This window comes from Protopterus annectens, chromosome 15.part0 (assembly GCF_019279795.1).
Source record: "Protopterus annectens isolate FY-2018-M chromosome 15.part0, PAN1.0, whole genome shotgun sequence".
In the NCBI taxonomy this organism is placed as follows: Eukaryota; Metazoa; Chordata; order Ceratodontiformes; family Protopteridae; genus Protopterus; species Protopterus annectens.
In genome coordinates, this window is record NC_056749.1 from 712,603,619 (window position 1) to 712,620,868 (window position 17,250).

The window sequence follows — 17,250 nt, forward strand, 5'->3', positions numbered from 1 at the left end:
TCAGTTCCACAACTACATGTCCATGAGCCAGGGTGATGGTGGACGGTTGAGGCATAGACGTGGGCGTATGCCAGCAACAGCAGCAGCTGACAGTCATCACGGACGACAGGGCCGCGGCCGCCCCATAGTGCCAGCAGCAGCCCCAGCAATGCTGGGTCTGTGCTGTCATCAGACCGCCCTAGGAGACCATGTGCACGTGGCTCTGGACAGGCCTGACAGGGATCTGTGTCCAGTCAATGAACACCTGCTTCTGATGACAGTACCCAGTCTGGATTGGTACCGGATACAGTCCGTAGCACCCCTGCAAGGCACAGGTACCATGTCCATGGCCAGAGACACTGATCTGTATGACCTGGCAGGTACAGTCTGTGGCTGTCCACAAACACCAGTATATGGCAGCTATGAGGTGGAACTGTGTGCATCCATACACACATGCGAATTGACAACACCTAGGGCTACCGCATACACGCAAACACTGCATCAACATTGCCCCACCTTGTACTGCTGTCCCTCACCAACACACATACACATACATGTCAATTGGTGGTATCAGTGGCAGACTCAGGCATACCAAGTTCACACCCTGTGCATATGATGAAACTGTGCCACCTCCTGCAATCTGTAACATCAGTGCAGGTACAGGTTAACATGTTGCTGATGCACAGGGTGACTACATAGACATGTAGTAATAGTATCATGTTGTTAACAGTACTGTGTGCTGATATAATTGTGGGTATATCCCAGCATGCCTGATGCAGTAAGGGAATGATTGTCTTGTACTGTTGTCTACACACATGGTAAGTACCATAGTGTATCATCTGCACATGTTGGCATACTGGTGGTAAGGATGTCAACAGAAGGCTACATACATAGGTAGCACAGGGGATAAGGTAATGAAAGTATTGATACGCAATGATGGACATGTAAACTGCAAGTGGCATGTTGCCCACACTGGACTCTGCAATGCGGATGTTTGAGGATGTTGATATGTGTGCAGTACTACACGACTGGTACAGGACACACAGGAGCACCCTAGCACTGCAAGCTCACATCTCATACCATGCTAGACAGCCCCAACACACAAAACTAACTTTCACTGGAGGAAGACTCCCCATAAATGTCAGGGATACTGTGGTGGCAGGACAGGTAGCATACATCCTACTAAGTATGGAACCACTGAGTGAAGGCTCAGTGTCTGTTATTTGACATGTGTATTACTGCAGGTATGAGCACCTGGGTTTCCATCCAGTTATTGTACATCCTGACAGTACTTGGTCTGTACACTTGTGTGCACTGAGACTGGACCCTAGCCATCTGACCTGTGTATTTCCATGTACATGTGTATAGTGCCTGCATATTTGCACTGTTACCTACTGGAAGTGGTACAGCTTGCTTGTTGTACAATGGACTACATGCAGCCCTGCTTACTGTAGCTTTGTTTGCATGTATGTTTGCTTGCAGTTACCCTGGAACACTGATCCCACCTGCAATGCAGAGTTACAGAGCTTCTGTGGACTCCTAGTGACATCTGCATAGCTTACTATATGTATGTCCATGTCTCACTTGACAGAACGTCACTGTTTGTCCTGTTCACATGTACGTTGCCTGTGACACATTGCATATGACTTACCTGGCATTTGTCCACGGGAGCAGTCATATATGCCAGTGCTAACTAATCACAGGCACTACACCCTCACATACTCACCTTCTGTACCTTGTTCCCCATTGGCCCTATGTGCTGTTAATCACCATGGCAATCACAATACTATGGTAGCATGTGCAAAGGTCACTTGTCAGTCACCTCTATGGTACAGTTGTGGAATATGTGGGTCATGTGGCAATGTCACAGCTGCCACATGTACACAGTCAACCCTCTCCCCTACACATGGACGTACAACACATGTATGAGATGCAACCACATAGCCAAACTGGGGATTAAGCACTCTGAACCCAGTACTGGCATAACCTGTCAGGTGGCATGAAATACTACAGTGACTACAATACCAGTCTGATGTAGACCTACACTGACAGCAATCCAAACACGTGAACACACTGGGCCATTCGTGGAGCCTCAGAATAGCATCCTGCCTGAGCAGCAGACACCTCTGCAGCTGGCACACAGGCATACGTTAAGCCGGAACACAGCACGTGCAACACATAGCTCACAAATCCTGTGTGCCAAACAGTCACAGCCTGTACGGCTAGACAACACACCTGCTACAGTTGTGTTAAGTACCTTTATTGTCCGGTACAGTGAGGTCCCGCTCATCAGGCTGGACAAGGTGAAGGTCACAGTGATATGCCCGTGGGGCACTATGGTCCACCACATAACACAGACATACAGGTCAGTCAGAGGCATGGACACATATGTCTCAGTCATTGTCCATGCCAATATGGCTGACCTGTGATGTACCTCCCTGGACTACATGATAGGGAACATAGAAGGGCTCTCTGAGCATGTGGCACAGGCTGGTATGACCCTGACCTTGGTTGGCATCATACCGTCACCAGGAATGCTGATGTATTACTAAATGCTGATGAATTACTGTAGCTACAACACCTTAGCTGAAAGGTTCCTAGCATGTAGTCACTGCATTGCTATGGAACAACTTGTTACCACTCCCACAACAGGTGAAAACATGCAGCACCTGTTCATCAACAACATGTAGACTATATGCCCCAGACCAGATGTGTATCCCTCGCTGCTAGGATGATACCATATACATCTCACACTGTATATACACATACCACATGCAGCACCCGCACAGAAGACCACAGTCATAATGTTATCCAGTGCAAATACCATGTATTCACATGTGGCAGGCGTCAGACATGGGAACTGTTGAAGGTCACAGGTACATATGTGTATTTGGCACACACATACATCATCTGTGTCCATTGCCATTACTGGTTTAATCGATGTCATGCATTATTGTGAACAACAACCCACACACATGGGCATTCTGTGTGACAAAAACACACGTGGCATGAGTGGAATTCAAAGCCATAACTAACTGTGCTATAGTGAGAGACGCAGTAGCAGAGCATGCTATTTGCATTACTGGGAGATTTGCCCTCTTCTGCTGTACTTGTAGGGTGCTGACATCATCTCTGTGTAGAGATTGGAATATGCAGCAGCTGGTGTGTTGTACTGGTTGGCAAAAGGGTCAGTTCTCTCACACATGTAATTGCACATACCTTACTTTCACCCCTACACACGCACACTTGTCATTTGAAGGATTCAAACCCCTACCTAATTATGTTATGAAACACAAGACGGACACATTAGCAGAGAGTGCTATTCACATTATCGGGAAGTCTCCTTTCTCCTGCTGTACTTATAGGGTGCTGACATCATCCATGTTTAGAAAGGGGAATGTGAATCCTGTAGTGTGTTCTCCTAGTTACCAAAAGGGACATTTCCTTCACACAGAATTGCACACACACTAACCCCCCCCTCACCCAAACGCACACACTTGCAGCATTCAAACCCCTACTTAACTATGTTATGAAACACAAAACTGACGCATGAGCAGAGTATGCTATTCGCATTACTGGGAGGTTTTTTTTCTCCTTCTGTACTTATAGGGTGCTGACATCATCAGTGTTTAGAAAGGGGAAAGTGCATCCTGTAGTGTGTTCTCCTAGTTGCCAAAAGGGACATTTCTCTCACACAGAATTGCACACACACTAACCCCCCTCAGCCAAACTTGCCATTTGTGGGATTTAAACCCCTACCTAGCTATGCTATGACATTCAAGACAGATACCTTAGCAGAGCGCACTATTCGCATTACTGGGAGGTTTTCCTTCTCCTGCTTTACTTGTAGGGTGCTGACATCATCAGTGTTTAGAAAGAGGAATGTGCATCCTGTAGTGTGTTCTCCTAGTTGCCAAAAGGGACATTTTTTTCATACAGAATTGTACACACACTAACCCCCCTCCACACACACTGAGCATTTGCAGGATTCAAACCCCTACCTAAATATGCTATGACTCGCAAGACAGACGCATTAGCAGAGCGTGCTATTCACATTATTGGGAGGTTTACTTTCTCCTGCTGTACTTATAGGGTGCTGACATCATCAGTGTTTAGAAAGGGGAATGTGCATCCTGTAGTGTGTTCTCCTAATTGCCAAAAGGGACATATCTTTCATACAGAATTGAACACACACTAATCCCCCTCCACACACACTGAGCATTTGCAGAATTCAAACCCCTACCTAAGTATGTTATGACACTGGAGATAGACGCATTAGCAGAGCGTACTATTCGCATTACTGAGAGATTTCCCTTCTCCTGCTTTACTTATAGGGTGCTGACATCATCAGTGTTTAGAAAGGGGAATGTGCATCCTGTAGTGTGTTCTCCTAGTTGCCAAAGGGGACATCTCTTTCTTACAGAATTGCACACACACTAACCCCGCTCCACACACACTAGGCATTTGCAGGATTCAAACCCCTACCTATGAATATTATGATACTCAAGACGGATGCATTAGCAGAGCGTGGTATTCGCATTACTGGGAGGCTTTTCTTCTCCGGCTGTACTTATAGGGTGCTGACATCATCAGTGTTTAGAAAGGGGAATGTGCATCCTGTAGTGTGTTTTCCCAGTTGCCAAAAGGGTGCATTTCCCTCACACAGACTTGCACACACACCAACCCCACTCACCCACACACTGAGCATTTGCAGGATTCAAACTCCTACCTAACTATATTATGACACTTGAGGGAAACACATTAGCAGAGCGCACTATCCGAATTACTGGGCGTTTGTTCTGCACCTGCATTATTTATAGGGTGCTGACATCATTATTTCTACAGAGGTATGTACATCTAGTACTACCCGTCAGGTGGGGGATAGCATATATATGCATTTGCAGCCACCTACTTCAGGGTCAGATATGCACATCGCACTGGCAGGTTATGTTCTATACCATGCTTCATGACCACAGGACCTGTAACACACAACACAACCAGTTCAGACCACCCCTCCCACATCCAGGACACACACTTTGCTTCCCTGGGAACAGTGCCAAGATATGCAGGTGTTCACATACACCATTCCAGTTGTTAACGTCAGGTACAGGTATATTGTGTGTGGGAACTAATCAGGCCTCTACAACATTACCCTACAGCCACTACAATTTGTGAGTCCATGTGCTATGGCAGAACCACTCACCACACCCACAAGGAGGAATATATATTGCACCTGACCATCTGCAACATGGGTACTCACTGTTCCACACCAGAGGTAGACCACCATTGTTGATATCTGACCATACCCACCTTTCCCTGGACATCCATATCCCATCCCCACCCCCAGGCAAGGTTGTCACTGCAAACAAAGTGTATTTATCAAAAGCAGACTTTACACTTGTGAAGACTGGGGTGGAAGACTTCAAAGGACCCATGCTGGGGGAGTATACAGGCCACTCTGCATAATCCTTGACAATTGCATTCTATGAGCTTGTGGAAGGTTTGCATTGATCATGCTATCCCAAATATACCCATGACTCCTCCACAACAGGACACCTGTCAGGTGTACACCAGCCATATATGAGCTGTCCAACAGACAGAGTGAGCTAATACATTGCAGAGCAGTAGCCCACAGAGGGAGGACATCTCTGAACAGTACTGGCATGACACTTCAATCCCTCATAATCATCACGACAAAGTGTTGACAGTGAAATTGTCCAGACAATGCAGATAAGGCTCCCCTCAGTCTGTTATTGACGCCCACTTACTGTTAGAGGTCCTCACCAACCCTCTTCCAGCACACACCAAGAACATGGATGTGGCTTAGCAAATTCAACCCCTGGGATCTCCACTGTGTCCCTGCTTGATGGAGGCACAGCACACTAGCCTCACACGGTGCCTTATGTGACCTACTTTACAGTGGCACAGTAGCCTACTGTACTGGGGAGGCAGATGCCAAGCACAATCTGGCTAAGCTGTTACTCCCTAGGGCAAACAGCCTAGTGTTGACCTCTACACCCATATGTTTAATTGTCAGATGCACAATATGTGTTGCTGATAGACTGTTTGTAGGTCTTTATTGCCATAGCATTCCATGTTTCTATGAACAACTTGTGTATCTGTGGAAGATGTTTGAATATGAGAGGGATCCACTATATCACTTATGTCTCTGTAGTCATTTAACTGTGTGCACTGGGCAGATTGCTGTAATGTGGTTGGTTCCTGGAATAACACGTACAAATACCAGATATGTGTGGCCAACTGCTAAACTGAGATTTGGCCTAAGTGTGTGAGCATGCCTAGTTCAGGTTTTCCATGGCATGTTGTCTGACATATGTCTCATTTATCAAAGTGTACGAGCATGCCCAGTGTGAGCTTTCCATATGTTGAACTCTGCAGCCCACCAGATTTGTGGATAAGTGTGAACTTCAACAATATCTCACGTTTATGGTTGTGTATTGTGTGTCATGTTGTGTAGTTACTGTCCAACTGCTTTGTGTCTGAACACAACAGAGATTGTACTGTGCCTGCAGGGTTTGCATGGGATACTTTGCATACAGTTGTCAACATCCTTTCATACTGACCTAACACTGTAGTACCATATAGTGTACTGGTTCAGTACTTTCACTGTGGAGGACAGTATCCTGGGCTTTAGTCCTATCACTGCTTTACATTTTCATAGTGAGCACAACAGCCTGGTTAGGGGCCAGTTGTGCACATCTGACCATGTTGCATTATGTTCAGATATGAACTACTTAAACCAGGCTTGTCCAACATTGGTAGTGTATTCCACAACATAGGTGTACATTGGCAAACACTAGCGATGTGCCCTAGGCCATTTCTAATGCTAGTCAGAGAGTGTGTTTGTCCTTCGACACACATTGCAAGTGGAGTTTGCCATGACATATGTCATGGTTAGTATACTGTGCCTCCGTCTACCCGTGACATAACAGTGATACCCAGGGTAAACCTACCATCTCCCATCCACTCATCAAGGTTCCTCTTGAGGAGAGTCAATGAGTGACTCTCTGGCTAACCTGTACTGAGAGTTTACTCAAGAGTGGGGGTGGCTTCTGTGTTATGGATCATTCAGTACAGCTTGTCCTATGAATGTCAGTGCTGGGGTTCAGGTCTCTCATGTGCATAGCTCACTGCCATTCAGATTGTACAAGGTGCAGCATGTTCATTGATTCCAACTTGAACATGGCTTTATACAACAGGCACAGCTTGCCTCTGGGTGGGCAGTATGGCAGTGTGTGGAGCTGCAGTTTGTTTAATCAGGCAACACATGGCATCCGTTCAAGCTCTTTGATACTCCTGGTGAGGTTCTTTTGGGGACTTTACAGTTGATGGAGGTGTCTGCTGAGGTACATCCCACAGGGGCTATTGTAGTCAATTGTAACGCTGATGAAGGATGACTGCAGAGCCACAATGACCTCCCCTTATCTAGATATGACAACCTTCATGATTAGGTGGGTATATGGTATGTTTCTGTAACCACTACAGCCACATGCTTGTCCAATGCAGGATATCTATCAACTTGTGTCCCCAGGTCTCTCATTACATGTTAAGTACTTAATGGGTTAACACCTATGTGGTAATTGGTGGGCACTTACTGTATATCCACAGGGGTTGACTATACACTTTTCTGCAATTAGCTTGCTAACATGGCTATGGCACCAGTTGTCTGTTTCTATGTGGCCCTTTTGTGGGATGCTTGTGTCAGCTGGAGGGTCAGATATGGTGGCCAGTTTGTAGTCCTCTGCAAACATGTTCAGACACAGTCCTTCCATGTTGGCCTGTACCTATGGGACATATATACCAAACGAGGAGGTCCCAGGACCAAGCCTTGTGGGATGCCAGTTATATCTGGTTTGCAGTCTGACATGGCTGCAGCATGTCTGACCATGTCAGTTCTGTCCTTGGTCTGGTTTGCAACCCCTCTACTGACATAGGGGTTTATATTTAAGCTGGTGAGCTTATCTATAATGAACACGTGGGGTATTGTATGGAAGCCTTTGCAAGGTCCAGCTACGCTGTGTGGACCACATTGCCCTCATCAATGACCTTAATGACTGTTTCAAATGAGTCAAACATGTTTAGGGGCAGGATCTGCACTTAAGAAAGCCACACTGGGTAGGGTCTGGTGTCAGTAGGTCCCCAATATCTTTATGTCTGCGGTACATGCTGATCCTTTCCATAGCTGTACAGACCAAGCTTGTCAGGATTCTGGGGTGGTAGTTTGCAGTATACATTCAGGCAACACCTTTGTTGAGAAGGACCACTGTTGTTGTACACTGCTCTTTGGGTACATATCCTGTGGTAAGGCTGACATTGAGCAGTAGTGTGATTTGGCATTCCATTCTTCTTGCAGTCCATGTTGGACTCAGCCCAGGACACCATCTCATACCATTGCTGCTGTGTGTTTTGCTTTGTAGATGCTGGCTGTTACCTCAGCATCTGCAATGTCAGGGGGCCAGCAGTCTGCTGGGATAGATATTTTGCATTCTGGGGGGGGGGGGGTTGCACTGCACCTGTCAGGTTGTATGTTGGCAATATGTGTGTGTGTTTGGTATGTTGTTTGTAATATTTGAGTGATTTAGAGCATATCTGTGAATTCCCAACAAGGTTCCTACCATTAGTTAAGAAAGCCTTGTGATTATCCTTAGTGTCCTGTACAATTTGTATCTTCATAGGTTCATAGGTTCATACTAGGCTATCCACCCTAGGGCATTTATAAGCCTAGCCAGAGTGTGTGTGGCTTTCACCACCCCTTGCTATGTGAATATTATGGCCATTTATGATTTACTTTACTGTGCCTCTGTCTGGACGTGACACAGTGAAGACCCCAGTGTACATCTATGATCATCCATCCACTTGGCAAGATTCCTGTTGAAGAGTGTCAGTGAGGGGCTCTGCCTAACATGGAGTGGGATCCTGTTCCAGGGTGTAGGGAGCCTCTGGGTTATGTATCTGTCCCTCCAGCACATCCTATTTCATTATGTGTTGAGGTTGACATCTCTCACTCTCACAGCTCCGATGGCTTTGGGTTTTCTGGGGTGGAGCATGTCCATTACTCCTGTGTTGGACATGGCCTTGTACAACAGGCATACAATGCCTCTGTGTAGGCAGTATGTGACTGCATTCAGCTGGGGTGTCTACAGCCAGGCAGCATATGACATATATTTGAGACCCTTTATCCTCTTGGTGAGGTACCTTTGAGGTCTTTCTAACTACTGCAGGTGTCAGGTAAGGTACATCCCAAATGAGGCATTGTACTAGATTATGGGTCTGATAAGATAACAGTATAGGGGCACAATGACCTCTGTTGACGTAGATATGAATCCTTTCATGATACAGTGTCCAATATAGACAGTCTTCCTAGCCACGTTGGCAATGTGAGTGTCACATAACAGGTTACTGTCCACTTGTGTCCCTATGTCCCTGATTACTCCTTCCATACATAATGGTTTACCACCTATGTGGTAATTTGTGAGTACCTTGTTTGGTATTTGGTGTGACATTCATACTGTCCAGTGTCTTCAGGACAGCTGGGTGGGGTTCCTGTGTGTGAGAGTGTGGTCTGTAGCATGCTACAGACTGTACAGCAGTTTTGCCTATGGTTAGTTGCACATGGGTGGTCTCCAATGCTTCGTGCATTGTCAGTTACCTGGACGTATGGGTGTCTGTGCTGAATATGGATACTCCCCCTCCTTTTATGTTTTGGTCCAGGTTTTGGGGCCATAACGCATGATATGAGGTATAACCTGGTAGTGCTAGTGCTGATGTGCTGTCAGGAGACTTGCTGCAGGTTTCTGTCACTGCATGGACATCAATGTTCTCCATACTGGGGAGGGCCTCGGGAGCATGCATATTGAGGTTTACACATCTGGCATTGGTCAGCATTACCCTTATGTTTCTTTCCACTTATGTTTTCTAGGGTGGTGGGTTAGTCTTTTCAGCCTTGCCTACGAAAGGCTCTATGGAGGTGGCAAAAGCCTTATCCAATATCCAGACTCCCAGGGGTAACAGGTGCAAGCCATCCCTGGAACAGCAGCATGGCTTGTCAAGCATGACATCCCAAGCAGACAGACATTGGATCCCCTTGGAATGACACCAGTAATTGTGCCACTTGTTAAAGGATGCTGCAAATGGTCAGTGTCATACCGGCCTGGACTACATAATCGGAGAGCTCATCTATGTCTCTTTTCATGTAGTCCGGGAAGGTACATCTCAGGTCATTCATGCCAGCATGGACAATGACTGCATCATATTTCTACTTGCTTTGGGGTGACCTGCGTACTTGTGTTATGTGGCATATTGTAGCAGCCTACAGGCAGCTTACTGTACCCTTTCCCTTGTTCAGTCTGGTGAGCAGGACAGCAGTGTGTCTGACTATGGAGTCACCTATTACAACTGTATCAGGCATGTTGTTTCTCCTTCTGGCCTGTGACTGTTTGGCACACCAGCTTTGTGTACTATGTGTTGCATGTGCTATGTTTGGAGGTTGTGGTTGCTTGGGTGTCTGCTTTGGAGGCCTCTGTTGATGTGGTGTGTTTGTAATTAGGGCCTCCGGGAATGTTTTTCTGTGTTTATGTCTTTGTTTGCAGTTGTGATAGGTCTATGTGGGACTGGGTTTGTGGTGTGTGTGGTTACCTTCTCCTCCTGACTAGTTTTGACAGTACTGAGTTGAGGGAGCTCAGCCTCCGGTTTGGATTAATGGTTGCATCTCTCACATATATTTGTATTTCTTGGGGGGTGTTGAGGGTTGTCTGTGTACTTGGGGCAGGTGTAACATTGCCTCAAGATTCACAGATTCAACTTGTTGTAGCTGGCCTTAGTGGATTGTATGTGTGGACATATTTTATTGCCATACTACTGATCAGTGATTACTTCCCTTTTTATGTTTGCTCTATCATGTAGTAGCTTCCTCATTCTCTTGCATGGTCTGGTAATGGCTGGAGTCCACCATGCCAGATGCCTGCATGTATGGCATTGTTTCTTGGTTTTATTTGGGATTGCATGATCCAAGCATTCCTGGCAGTGTTCATGGAATGCCTGTATAACAGGTTCTGAGGTGTGGCTCATATTTTGCACCTGCACAGGGCCTTTAATGGATTCCACATCAGTTTGGAGGAGTGCAACTTTAGCTTTACACATGTTTTTCACTGTGGTTTTCTGGCCAGGGACTGTGGTCAGGATGTGTATATCCAGTGTGATTACTCTATGGTCTGGTGTTACCAGTGAGGGATACACTTTTCATCTTGCCATCCAGTACCCATGTTGCTGATTATCACATCTAGTATGCTTACCCCTCTTGTGGGAGTGGTACGTTGTTCCTGGGCATTTTGGTTTATGGATTCTAGGAACTTTTGTCCTACAGTGTTGGAGCTAGTATAATGCTCCCAGTCTATGTCTGGGTATTTTCAGTCACCCAATATAATGTTGTTTGGAGGGCTTGATATATTCATGTATTCCAACATAGGCCAAGTGCAGTTCCTGGTATTAGGATGGTAGTCTGTAGCAGGCTATAAACTGGGAGGCATTTTTAGCCACTGTTACTTGACCATGGCTAGTCCATGCTGCTTCTTGTTGTAGTACCAACATGGGGGTGTGGTTATCCTTGACAATTATTGCTAGTCACCCTCCTTTTGTAGCTTGTTCCATGTTTTGAGGCTGTACAGCACAGTATGAGGTGTAACCTGGTAGTGTTAGGGTGCTGTTGTGAGCCTTGACCCAGTTTTCTGTTACAGGACAGATATCAACATTCTCCATACTGTGGGAGTTTAGACTGCATGCATCTTGCTGTTTAGACTTCTGGCATTGGGTAGCATTACATCTAGATTCTTATCCCTTGTGATACCTATGGAGGTGGATTTGTGTTTTGAGCCTTACCTATTCAGGGCACGCTGTGGATAACAACAGCCTTTGCCAGTATCCATAAGGCCTGGACTGATAGGTGCACGCCACCCCTAGCAGGTGGAGCATCATGTCATGCTCAGCATGTCATCCCAGGCTGGCACACATTGGATCCCCTTTGACTAACTGCAATACTTCAGCCAATTATTGCAATTGATCATCTCATCATCATATTGTGGCATCATGCTTGGCGAGGGTAGGATGTTAGTCAGGGTCATCAAGTGTGCATATACTACATGGTGTTACATTGCTTAATACATGGCATTCATGCCTCAGGTGGTGCTGCAGGGCTGCCTCTGTCGGATGCACATACTACACTCCCTGTACATGTTTGAGAGCAGGTTATGTCATTTTAGGCATCCCTGTTATTATATGAGTGAGTCAGAGAGTGGTATCATTCCCAGGGTTCCTACTGAGCCAGTGTATGTGCTATGCGTTGCCTCTTTGCCAAGGCCAGGGCATACTGGGCACACCTTCTTCTGCCTACTGGGGCAGGCTCAGGTTGTTCCTCCTCCGAGTCACGCTCTGCCTGTGATGGCCTTGGCAATGGTGGGGGGCTGTTTGGCCCGGCCCTATGCTGGTCCTGCTGCAGCTGTTTTTGCAAGATCATATTATGTAGCATAGCACATACCATGACAATTTGGGTACATGTAGTTGGTGAGTACTGCAAGGCTCCACCAGATGTGTCCAGACACTGGAACTGTGACTTGATCAGCCCAAACACACGCTCTATTACATTACGTGATTGTGCGTGTGCCTCATTATGGCGTTCCTGTTCAGGTGTGTGTGCATTTCTGATGGGTGTCATCAGCCACGGCTCCAGTGCATAACCTGCATCCCCCACTAGGTGTCCATGTGGGATGTCCCCATTGGCAAATGTCTGGTACAGCTGCGTCAAATGCCAGATATGGGAGTCATGGTAGCTCCCAGGGCAGCCAGCACACACATTCATTATTATGCCCTGGGCATCACACACGACCTGGCAGTTGATGGAGGGGAAGCCCTTGCGGTTAATGTAGGCCCTACCCGCTCACCGGCTGGTGCTTTGATGCATATGTGCGTGCAGTCTATTGCACCCACTACCTCAGGGTATTCCGCTATTTGCTGGAAGAGACGCATATTGCTGGCCAATACCTCACGGGGATTGGGGAAATATACATGATCACCGACATGTGCTGACATGGCATCCAGGAACTGGTGCAGTACCCTGGAGGCTGATGCCTGTGATATCCCCATCATTTCACCAGTTGTTCTCTGGAAGGTACCTGTTGCTAGTATTCTTAGGCCAACACATACCTTGGTTTCCACTGGGATGGGTTCCCCTCTGTTGGTTCTGTGTGTGAGGCGTGGCCTGCACAGCTCGACAATTTTCTGCAGGAGGTCTCTGTCCACTCTATAGCGCTCTACTATCTCCAGCTCATGTAACCCGTGGTAGGTGACCCTGGGCCTGTACACTCTTCTCCGTCTCCTCACTGTGGGTTGTCTGGCACCATTTGCATTGTCACCACCCTCAGCAAGTAGCCTATGTCTCCTTATGACAGCTATGGCAGCCCCTAGCATTTCTGCTCTGAGTTCAGCTTTTTCAGTTTTCACTTCTAATAGCTTACTCCTGTCTTGCAGTGTCTCTTGAGAGAAACATCCTGCACTGCTGTTTGCAGAGTTTTAAGTGCTTGGCTGAGCTACTATTCTACCTGTGTAATTGCCTGCTTCTAACTGTTTTCACCTGCTAGCTCCAGCAGTATTCCCTGCTAGCTTCCTACTAATTCTGTTGCTTCCTTTTTCCTTTCTGTTTCCTCAGGGGGGAGCAATGCGCATACCAGCAGAAACACGCTCACAGTGGCTTACACGCACGCACACATGCTTACACGGTTTAGAATCATCTTATTTGGGTTAAAACATGCGCACACCAGCGCAAACAGCCTTAGAAGTCTGCCAACACGCTCCCACATGCTCAGTCTGCCTTACACGCGCGCACACTGCCCTACTCGCGCCTCATGGCATGCACACGTGCGCATGCACGCCCAGCAAGAAACTTTGGTGTAAGCAACAGTGTACACCTTCCATTTCTTGACTTTCCCATGCTTATCTTGTGGCACTCCTCTTTCCATGATATGTGTCTGACATCTGTCATGTAACACTGACCTCCAATGAACTGCATTTCTTTCTGCCATTTCCCCCTGTGATGTCACCTATCTCCTACTCTATTCCTTCCCTTATATATCTCTTACACTACTCAGAATGTGCTCATTTGCTATGTGACAGTGGAATTCAGTATCCTAACACTCATTTACATCAGATTGCCTACTAATGCTTAGTTACATTTCTTAGACTCAGCTTCCCCCCTTAGCAACCACTAAATGGTGGCCATGTTGTTTTTGGTCTGCTGGTCCCTGCATTGTAAATCCATGTATTGCATAAAACCCACATTTATGGGTTTATAACCTTCATTTTTATGTTTTATATAGCGCAGCCCATTTGCGCTGGGCTGGGCTGCGCTGCGTTTAAACATCGGCGATCGCCGAAAAAAAAAATGTATTTCTTATATTTGCATCAGGGTACCTTGCCAATGGCCACATATTTTGGCATTGGCATGCTGCCTGACACATATGCACCCTTTATTTGGAGCTGACATGGCTCCATTGTATTTTTTGCAGAAACGTACTCAGTTGTCAACTGAGTACATTTCTGCAGCTAAAACGGCTCTTACACGGGCTGCTTTGGGCTTCCAGGATCACTAATCTACCTCATTTGCATGCCTTTTGGCTGCAAGTGAGGTGATTAGCATATCCACGCCCACTCCGTGTAAGAGACGTTTTAGCTGGTCTCTTACACGGAATTTCGGGCTGTTCCTGGATCGCGAGGGCTGCATGGAGTCTTACACTACTCTTAGACTCCGTGCAAGCCTTCGTGAATCCTGCCCATGGTCTAGACCATTTCATCAAGTTTCCGAAAACTCGACTCATAAAAAAAAATCTACATTTTTGCAGGGAAGCAAGCCACCCTGCACCTCCCACACCCCCTGCAAATCATATTTATCAACTTCAAGATTGCACTACAGTGGGGTAAAGGGTAAATTCCCCTTTGAAGCAGTTCTATGTAGATTGCAGTACAGTATGGACTGGGAAATGTATCCTTTTCCCCACTGTAATGCCATCTCAGAGTTAGTGTATATATATCTTTTTTCTATATATATATATATATATATATATATATATATATATATATATATATATATAGATATAATTTGCAGGGAGTAGAAGAGTAAAGTGTATTTTTTTTTTAATTTTGAGTTTCTGAAAATTTTCAGTTTTGCAAAACTTGATGAAGACATATAAACCCAAGATATATATATATATATATATACACACACACACACACACACACACACACACACACACACACACACACACACACACTAAAAACCACATGTACACATCGAGAAGGAGAGAACGAGGGAGAATCCTATATATAGACAGTACAGATGTTTAGCAAAATGCTTTTCAGTAGTTTTAAAACCTCTTCCTCTCTGTGAGTATAATTTATTTTCTGAAAGAGTAACATAAGTCAAGATATTACAGTCCTTTATAAAAGAAAAATTCAGACTCTGAAAGAGCATATTTTTTTTTTTTTTTTTTGCAAACAAAAGAAAAGAGACTACTAAAGATTAAAGACCACTTCATTTTCAGGAGAAAAAGCTTTGCTGGATCAAAGCACCAGTGTGTCCTTTCATACTTTACTTTTTAGCTGCTTTTCTATTAAATGGCAAAGTAACACTTTCTTATCTGTTATTTTTGCTAATTTTTTTAGTCTGTTTAGGCCATAATTGCATTCACATTGTAAGGCTTGTTGTTGTTGTTGTTGTTCTGTAGTGTTTTTTGTCTAAAACAACAAAACAAAACATGTTAAGTAGTTTCAGTACTTCACATGGTGAAAAACAACATCTTATAATACATCACTAACCCAAAGCATATGCAACTCTAGATGATGTTATTTGAAAGGAAACCTATCATTTATTGATTTAAAGTAGCAATAAACACCCATCCATCTGCAAAGAAACTAAATAAAATAAGTTGCTCAGTGACCAGCACAAATAATCAGTGGTAAACTGCCCCTTAAAAATGCACCTGTACAAAATAGTAGAACAATGGCTGACCATGCAGTCAGAAATAGCTCAAATGAAATAAACGTCAGGCTGTTGCTGAGTAGACTGTCTCTGATATATATTAATAGTCTGCCATTCAAAGATACAAAGCCAAGTTTCCAAAGCAGATTAATTGGTAAACCTCCTTACATGCATTCATTAACAGAAACACTTTCTTGTACAAGTGCAGCACTTAAGAACACTTGCAACTTAAAAGAAAAAAATGTAATTAGACACAGGCATTTCTTACAGAAGGAAAATTGAAGAAACTCTGCTTTTTAGTCTTGCATTCACTAGCATTTATTCACTCCCATGTTTCAACTTTTGGATGCAGTCCTTTTACTAATATTTATCTGATATGGATTAAGATATTATTCCATCCATTAATTAGCTTTTCACTCATTCAGAAAAGGATACATAAAACCAAGAGTCAAATTCTAATGTAGCCTGAAAAGCTATGTATCACTGTACGCTCACAAACCAGTATGAGGAAGCATTTACTTTTTCATTGGTTAATTTGCACACATCCTGGGTAGCCTTGAAAAGGGGGTATTATACCTTAACAAACACTTCTCTGTTTATTTGGAATAATTCTGGTTGTACCATTTCTTCACCTGTGTAACTGTGCATTCTTGTTTCTGTTCTTTCTTTGTATCTGTAGCAGTTCAGCAAGTAAGGTGAAACGCATCTAGTCATTTAAGGCACCAGAGTATTTGCAGTTCTAACCTTATGGTATGTGGCTATAATGTGGTTTAACCTGACAGGCGGCATCGAGGTTAAGGTTATGAGCTGTGGTTCCTATCATGCAGGTTCTGATTCTCTCAGCCCACATTTGTGTACAGTGTGTCCTTTGCTTCCAGATTGCACCTGAACAGAGACTCTGTGTCCTGTGGGCCTACATGATTAACAAACTGAGTATTATTAATAACAGCCAAAGCTGATTGGAGACTGGATTCTCAGTATTATTAAAAACCTGTGTGTTAAATTGCTACTAGGACTCCCTGTTGAAGTATTGCTTTTCTTCCAGGAGTAATTTGCATAACTCCCATGATGTCTTCAGAAAATCCCATGATGTCTTCAGAAAAGAAGGTTTGGAAGTAGTTGTATATATAAATATATATATATATATATATATATATATATATATATATATATATATATATATATATATAGATATATATATATCACATACACTCATAATGCTGAAAAAT